Source organism: Mustela nigripes, chromosome 9 (genome assembly GCF_022355385.1).
Source record: "Mustela nigripes isolate SB6536 chromosome 9, MUSNIG.SB6536, whole genome shotgun sequence".
In the NCBI taxonomy this organism is placed as follows: Eukaryota; Metazoa; Chordata; class Mammalia; order Carnivora; family Mustelidae; genus Mustela; species Mustela nigripes.
In genome coordinates this window covers 1352186-1360709 of record NC_081565.1, presented here as the reverse complement: position 1 = coordinate 1360709, position 8524 = coordinate 1352186, and positions in this window count along the sequence as shown.

The window sequence follows — 8524 nt, the reverse complement described above, 5'->3', positions numbered from 1 at the left end:
GGTGTCTTCTCTCTGTCACGCCCAAGGGGGCCAGCTCTCCAGGGAGGTTCCCCCCACCCTGCCGGTCCCTGCCACCTCCTGCCCCCAGAAGGGGGGTCTTTGCCTCCCAAACAGACTCTAGTAAAATCTCTTACCAAAAGATTCCTCTCAGTGTTCAGGAACTTCGGGTTTGGGGGCAGAGAAACTCGGAGCAGCCTGGTCTCTTACTCAGGGGGTACACCTGCCCTTCCCAGAAGCGGCATGCGGGAGCAGCCCCTCGGCCCTGGGGAGCTGCTGGGCTCTCTCCTGAAAAATCGAGGCACTTGGCCAGGACCCCTTGGCCCAGAGCTTGGCCTTCCAAGCAAGAACACACTGGAGGCAGCCGCATCCTGGGGCCCGAGGATCAGGAGGGGTGTGACCCCGCTTCCCCGACCACGCTCGGCACACTGGCTGGGCCGCCTCAGCCCTCAGAGACATCTGGCACCTGGAGCGGGGCGGTGGGAGCCAGAATGGGCACACACAGGGGTTGCCCTGCTCCACTGATGTCAGAGAAACAGGGCAAGTCCTCCTGGCCCGAGGTGGCCGAGTTTTGTTACCCAGCCCGAGCAGACTGAGATACATGCCTTCTGGCATGTAAGTCTAGTGTGCAGCTGGGCCCCAAGCCCAGCCGGGCCTGGCACCGAGTATGGCCATCGCGAGCGGAGTCTGGCCAGGCCTCCCACGCCCGAGGCCCAGTGGCCCTACCCAGCCCACGTGGGACAGAAGAGGCTCACCCAGAACCGTGGTCTGGGCCCCATGGCACCCTCGGCTGCGGCACCCGGCCCTCAGCCTGGCCCTCCGGCTGCAGAGCGGAGCCGGCCCAGCCTGGCAGCTGAAGGGGCAGGGTGTGCCGAGCTTGGTCACTGGGTGGGCCCCTGGGCGTCAAGCCGGCGCAGGCGCGGCAGCAAGGCGCCCTCCTTGCCGGAGGGGACAGGGCAGAAGGCTGTGAGGATAGGATGGCCTCCCGGGGAGGGCTCTGCACCCGGTCCCCGTGTGTGGAAGGACAGCGGCGGGCGGCCTCCCGGCTGATTAGGACCCTAAAAAGGAAGGAGTGAACCGTGCAGGAAAGGAGGTCTGGGCAGAGGCTCAGGGCGCGGGTGCAGCGCACGCGGGTCTCTCTCCCTCCATTTTCTGCCCATCAGCGAGCACCTGCCAAGGAGCGGTACGAAGCCACTTAGACCCCGCCCGGCCCTGCCGGTTGGGGTCACCAGCTGCCTTGGTGCTGGCCCGAGGGGCGCGGGCCACACTGACAGAGACGGACGGAGGCCACCCGTGTGCCCAGCACCATGAGCTCTTAGGGGCCAAAGTTGGTCCAGCTTTCCCTGCCTCCAAATGCCCAGCCTGCCAGCACTCGGGGCGGCACGGGGCCCCAGAGCTTGGCCACCGGGCAGCTCTCTTGGGCCTCCTTGTTCCGGAAGGGCAGGAGGGGGTCCTCGCAGAAGGGGGTCTCAGGGCACGGGTTGGCCTGCTCTGCCCACGGGGCCTCAGCCGACACCACCCCCTGGGGTTATAGGCACGTCTGACCCGTGACACGGCTCCCACTTTCCTCAGAGTGCATGAGGGGGTGGCCCCAACTGAGGACACAGCCACAGCAAGGAGAACACAGCCGGGTGTGCCCCCGGGCCCGACTCTGAGAGGGGAGGGTGCCTCGCTCAGGATCTCCCTGCGGGCTGCGTCCCCAGCAGGAAGGACAGCAGGGCCTGGGGACCCAGGGGTGGGATCAAGTCTCACTCAGCCAGAGCCCAGCAGGCCTGGCCACCGGGTGTAGGCCCCTGACCCACATCGTGCACCCCAAACTCTGCCTTGGCCTCCCTGTCTGGAGAAACTGACCTGCAGCAGGTGGGGCCTAGGTCAAACCGGTCACTCTGAGGGATGGCGGGCTGCACACTCCAAACCTTTGGGGCTGGCCAGACCCTGAGAAGGCCCCTCCGCTCTCTTGCGTGGGGGGTGGAGCCAGAGGCAGGGAAGTCTGTAAGCACCCCATTCCCTGGCTCTCTGCCCCTGCGGCGTGGGGCACTTGGTCCCAGCCTCCAGCTGTGGGGGGTCACCTCTGGAATCCAGTCCCCCCCTGGCACCTGAGGGCCGGCCCCCAGCTACTTGCCTCCCTCTTAGGTCCTCTGTGTCTTTATGAGCTTGTAACTTAACAAAGAAACTCATTACAGTCATTTTAATGGGGCTTCCAAGGGGCCAAAAGCAAACGCACACGGCTGGTTTGTCCCCAGTGGGTCCCTAATTGCCCAGTCAGCCTGGCTCTGAGCTCTGACCAGTCCTGCAGGGAAAGGAGGGAGCCTGGAAGCCTGGGGTCCTGTGTCCGGGGACGGAGGGGCCAGACCTGCCTCTCCTTCCTTCCTCTGCTCCCTTCCCCGGGTGTTCCAGGCCAGACCCTTGGGAAATGTCCGTGCCCCCATCTCAGGAGGCTTGCGGTTTGGAGGACCAGAATGGTGGGGTTCCAGAGGCTTTGGGGCCTGGGGACTCCCTAGGGCCTGGCGTGGACGCCTGCTGTGCTGCGCTAGGGGACAGCACCCCACCCCTGCCATGTGCTTCAGTCGTTCCCCCCAGACGGGTTACGGCCCCTGGTGCGGGGGTCCCACACCAAGGGGAAAGTGAAAACCGTGACGGGAACCCGGGGCCCCGCGTCTCCCTCCCTCTTCCTCTCCCACGGAGCCGACCGGGTGATTTGGAAATGCGGGAAAGGACTCGCTGTCCTTCCTTCGGGGCAGCACGGGAGAATGAGCTCTGAAAAGAACCCCACCCTGAGGCCACAGACGGCCCGGAGAGGAGGAGGCCTGGCTGAGCTTCCGGCAGAACCCGTGGGAGGAGGGGCTCTAGGGTGCAGGGTTTCCATGGCAACCATAGCTGCGGGGAACCACAGGGCAGAGGCTCAGGGAACAGACCCCCTGTGGGCGAGGGTGAGGGTCAGGTGGGGGCGGGCAAGAGGTGTGGCCCCTTCTCCTGCTTTCCTAGGCCCCTCTCTGCTGCTGGACCGAGAGCCAGACCTTGCGGGGGGACCCCACGGAGGCAGGCAGCTCCTCTTGGCTGCCTTCCTGGCGGCCCGGTCCAGGTGTAGGTCTCGTCAACACGGGGAGGGGCACTGCGTGCTTCCTGAGATCTCCTATGCCGGTTGCCCTGGGGGGCTGGCCGCGTCCTCGCTCGGCCCCAAGTCCTGTGCCCCCCATAGCTCCCCACCCTGCTTCCTGTGCCCGCTGCTGCCTGCCCTGAGTCCCCGTTCTCACTGTGCCCAGGCCACGGGCCCCCTGAGCACCGCGGTCCTCCCACCCTGCCCCGGGCCCTTGGAACATGTCCCTCTAGCCTGCCTGGCCACCTGAGGCCTGAGTGGGGGTGACCGCATGTGAGGGCAGAGACAGGGCAGGAACCGGGGGTCTTTTTCTGTGACACCTGGAGGTAGGTGGGGCCTTCAGGGAGTCTGGCTCCCACAGATGCAGGTGCACGTTGGGGGGGGGGGCCCGCGAGAGGGAGGGGGTCCCACGGAACCAAGCCTCCTCCTGATGTGACATGTGGCTCCCAGGTGGTGGGCACCCAGCACTGGAGGGCCGAGCCTGGGGGAGGGAGGGAGGGAGGGGAGGAGTGCTGAGGGCGAGGCCCCTCCTGCGGGACGCAGGGCCCTAGGGATTCCTCTCATTCCAGCCAGGGCTCCAGACCCCTTACTAGCAGGCCGACCCAGTCCCTCAGCCTCTGGTGGCCCCAGACACGCCCAGTCCCCCCCCCCCCCCCCTTGCTGCCTGAGAAGGACCCCGCTGCCTCTGCCCAGACCTCCAGGCCAGGCGGGAAGGGTCAGGCCGGGGAGGTGGGAGCAAGTCTCCTGGTGACAGCCGTCCCTTGCAGAGCGTGTGGTGTGTTCTAGGCCTGTGCCAAGGGCTCCCCAGCAGCCCATCACTCTCCAGGCTTGTGTTTGGGAGAGGAGAGAGACCCAGGGGAAGGCTGGGGCCCAAGCTTGTGAGCTGCTGCGCTGGGCCGGGCCTGCTTCCCCGCCTGTCCCCTGCTCCGGGGGCGGGGGGCGACATCAGCACGGGCCTGTGGTGTCCCAAGCTGCACACTGTCCCTGCATTCTAGACAGGCGGGGTCCCCACGGTCAGAGGTTTTCTCTCGTGTGACGGCTCTGTTCCGGGAGCCGCTCCCACCCCCAGGACCCCGGGGTGTTCCACTTCCCCAGGACAAGGGGGAAAGGTGTGGTGAGGGCCTGGTCAAGGAGCCGCGGCGTACCCACGGACGAATGTCACAGAGCCCTGCCCCCAGTCACGTCTGCGCAGACCTCTTTGTGAGGCCTGGGTAGAGCTCGTGAGCTAATGGTACCCGGCAAGAAGGCCACAAAACCACGTGACCTGAGTCACGCAGCAGCTGTTGTAAGGAAGCACTGGGAAGTGAGGGGAGCGGGGGTCCCCCAAAGACACCCACCTGGTGTCAATGTGACCCAGTTTGGAAAAAAGGTCTTTGCAGGCGTACTTAAGTGAAGGACTTCAGGATGAGACCGTCCTGGGGTCGGCGGCGCTGCGTCCGATGGCCTGTCCCTCCAGAGAAGGGGACAGGCCCTCTGAGGATGGAGCGGAGGTGGGGATGCCTGGAGCCCTGGAGGCTGGGACAGGCAGCGAGGACACTCCCCCGGAGCCTCAGGAGGGAGTGCGGCCCCGGGACACCTGGACTCTGCCGGAGCCGAAAGAGAGCAACGTTGTTCTCAGCCAGTCGGCGTGCCTCGTGGGCACACCAGCCCCAGAGACACCACAGAGGGCTTCGCCCCATGTCCACGGAGCCTGGCGGGTGCTCACAGCGCCTCACCCACTGTCCTGTCACATCACCACCCTAGGGCCGCCGGGACAGGTGCCAAAGGGGCAGGGAGCTTGGCCAAGGTTGAGGGGCCAAAGGGCTGGGGGTGGCTTTTAGCCCCGGCAGCACTCCTGGAATGGGAAACTGGTCAGGGAACCCCTGAAAGGGGAAAACCCGCTGCCTTTTTTGTCTGCCGTCGAGGGCTTCCTCGGGTCGGTTGGGGTGGGACGTCTCCCCTCCACTCACACACACCATCATGGGAACCCGGAGCCCCCAGACTCTGCTGCAAGGGTCAGCCCTCCCTTTCTCTCCGTGTCTCCGTCTCTGTCTCTGTGTCTCTCTCTCTCCATGTCCCTGCATCTGCCAGGCCCGGGCTGGGGACACAGATGGGTCGGGCATCACTGAGGCTGAGCCGCACAGACTGACCTGCCCTCGCCGCCAGGCGAATGTGTCCCGCCTCCCGCGGCTCCGGGGGCGTGAACAGCCGGCCAGCCAGGGCCACAGGAATGCCGCGTGGCCGGCTGTCGTGGATGTCTGTCGTGGATGTCGTGGGTGGTGGGTGGCCTCCCTCGGACCTCCAGCTATTTCCTGGGCACGCGGTCCCGGGGGTAGGCAGATAGACCGTTTCCTGCCAGCTCCCCGCGGCCCGTGCCAGTGCAGCCGCACACCCGCCTGACAGACCCCACTCTCTAAGGACTTTTGAAGGGCCCCAGGAGAGAGGAAATGGCTGCGGGGTGACCCATGAGGGGTCTCGGGACCACGGGAGCAGGCACTCGCCCGGCAACTGTGTGGGACAGTAAGGTCCTTCTCCGGGTCATGAGATCGTCGGGAACACAGTACACCTGAGTGATCTGCTCTGGCCGTGCTCCAGCTCCCACTGGGCCCTGCGGGAACAGCCTTGCTGCAGAGGTGGGAGCGGAAGGCGGGGGGGGGGGTTGGTCTGGGAGACCACAGGCGAGGAGCAGCCACCCTGGCCACAGGAACATCCCCATCACCCCCGGCCTCAGCCAACACCCAGGGGGCCTCGGGGGCCGCACACCCTGCTAAAGCCTGTATGCCCGTCTGCCCGCCTTCGGATCCTCCAGGCAGCCTGGACACCCTCCACCGGCCTGGCCTTCATCCCGGGCCCGTGGGGAGCCTGGAGAGCCCACCAGGTCTCCCCACTTCCAGGGGCTCAGAAAGAACCCTGCAACCATCCACCATCATCTCCCGCCAGGCATGTCCTGGGGACAGATGCAGAGGACAGATCCAGGAAGGGGTGAGGCAGGAGACCAGGGTGTGATGCCATCCGTGCCCCTGCAGCCCAGTCACCTTGGCCCAGTCGGGAGACCCGGGACGCCACCGCTCTGTGTGCTCGCCTGTACAACAGGAGGGTGTACCGGTGAGGCAGGGTGCCAGAAAGGCTGAGTGGTGAAGGGCAGGGCAGGCACGTGGCAGTGCCCTCGAAGGGAGGGAGCACCGTGGCTGACGCGTGCTGACAGGAACGCCCGGGCCCTCCGGATGCCGTGTGTCAGCCCTCGAGACCGGGTGCCTCCCAGACCGGGGTCAGCGTTGCTGCCTGTGCCGACCCCTCACGTTCCGCTCAGGGATGTGTCTGGGCAGGAAATTACTTTCCTTCCCTCTAACGCTCCTTTGGGAATGAGGCCCATTAGGGATGGATGGCTGGATGGATGGCTGGATGGACGGAGGGCATGTGCTTACGGCCTCCCGTGGGAGCGCTCTGGCTGGCTGGGGCACCTGGCATCATGAAGTGGGGAGGCAGTTACAAGGCAGAATGTAAAGACGTGCTCCCCCGTCTCTGGGGAGGCTGGGCAGGGTGAGCAGAGCCGATGGAGCTCCAGGAGCTCCTCCCGGCCCAGACCTGTCACCCAGGAGCCCCCTGCTCTCCGTGGACCAGTGATGTGCTTCGTCTCACAGGTGGGGGGCCGTGTAGGCAATGCACACTGGCCTGTCGCCTGGTGGCAGCCCTCATCACAGGCCATCTCCCTGCACGGGTTCTCTGGGCAGGAGAGAGGAGTCAGGTCCAGCCAGGACCACCATCGGGGCCCAGCGGGGACCAGGCCCAACCGCGCAGGCAGAGTGGTCCCAGTGCCGGTGCTCCTCAAGCTCTCAGCGCACCACGGACAGTGAGGAGCAGCATCCACGCCCCCATGGGCCTTCACGGTCCCTGCAGGAGCGAGCCACTGAACCCTATTCCCGTGGCAGAACTGGGGCTCAGAGAAGGACAGCTTGTGGCAGCTGACCCGGTGCAGGGGACGGGGGCAGTCCTGCCTGGCCTGGCAGCCTGAGCTGTGGACCAGCTCACCGCACAGCACCCCTAGAGGGTCCCGGCTCCCCCAGGAAGCTCTGATATAAAGCAGCGACTCTCCCAGCCCAGGGCCCCTGGCTCCCCAGTCTGCCTGTTTCCAGGAAGAAAAACAAGGTGCCTTCCCCGCAGCGACCACTACGGTGGCCGCACATTTCTCCCCCATTCTGCCATTCACATCCCGTCGCTCTGAGGGTCTTCTTGGCACCAGGCCCCCCCGGCTGTAGACCCAGGGGACCCACAGGAGCTAGCAGCTGCAGCCTCCTGGGGACGCTGAGCTCCGGTCTGGCAGAGGTGGGGCCCCAGCCTCAGAGTGATGCCCGCTCGGGAGGCACCCCAAGGACGCAGGCCTGGGGCTGTAGCAGATAAGGGTGGTGGCTCCGCCCACAGCCCCCCCACCCCCCAGCCAGCAGCCTGGCCCCAGCCAGGGAGCGAGGCCTTGCCCAGCTCCTGTGGTCACGGGGGAGGGCGAGTGGGATGAGCTGCCAGGCCGCCAAGGCTTCGGGCACAGATGGTTCTCATTCCCGCTGCCTCTCTTCCGTAGGAAAAACAAACTAGCCCCGGGCCAACAGGCTCTTTTCTATCTTCTGTTTAGTTTTGTTGCCGTTGGCCTCTGCCTGTGGGCTGAGGGTCCCGCCGGAGGCCCTGGCATTTCCCTGACCTCAGGGCAGCTCTCCTGGGAAAGTGGCCGCTTCCTGCTCCCAGAGCTGTTGCTGTCCCGTTGGGCCTCAGCCACTCTTCCAGGGTCCGGAGTCCCCTGGCTGCACCAGGAAAGCTGGGACTGAGAACCGCAGGACAGAACCAGGTGAGACCCAGGTGTGCCCAAGGGGCCTTCTGCGTGCCCGCACCCCCTCCCCCCAGGCGCTGCCCTGGGGAAAGGCCCCGAAAGCCCTGCAGAGCCCAGAGTGGGAGGCCGCAGGGTAAGGTGTAAGGTGTCAGCAGGCCCGGCTCGCAGGCACCCACAGAGGCCCCGCGGGGACACAGGAGGGCGGTGGCAGTGGGGGGCCTGGGCGCAGCGTCCCTGCACTCACATTTCACAAGTGAGACCATGGTCCCGAGGCTGAGGCCCAGGCGGTGATCCCAGGTTTGGGGAGTAAGAAACAGCAGGGTGAGGGGCTCCTGGGGCCAGGCCACACAGGTCGCGGTGAGTGCAGATCCCAGGCCCCCTCCGGAGGACCAGGGGAGTCAGACAGGGCCTTGGAGCAGTGTTTCCCATCAGCTTCCCGGCTGTCTCTAAGGCAGGCAGAGGGTCACCCCAGGGCCAGCACCCACTGCCAGTTGAGACGGGGGTGGGCATGTTGGAGCTGGACATGAGGGAGGCAGGGGACTAGCAAGGGGGGCTGGCCGCCTGCCAAATAAAGGCAAGGAGGCCTCAAACGCCCCCCGCGTGGGGGTGGGGAAGCCGCCAGGGCTGCACGGACA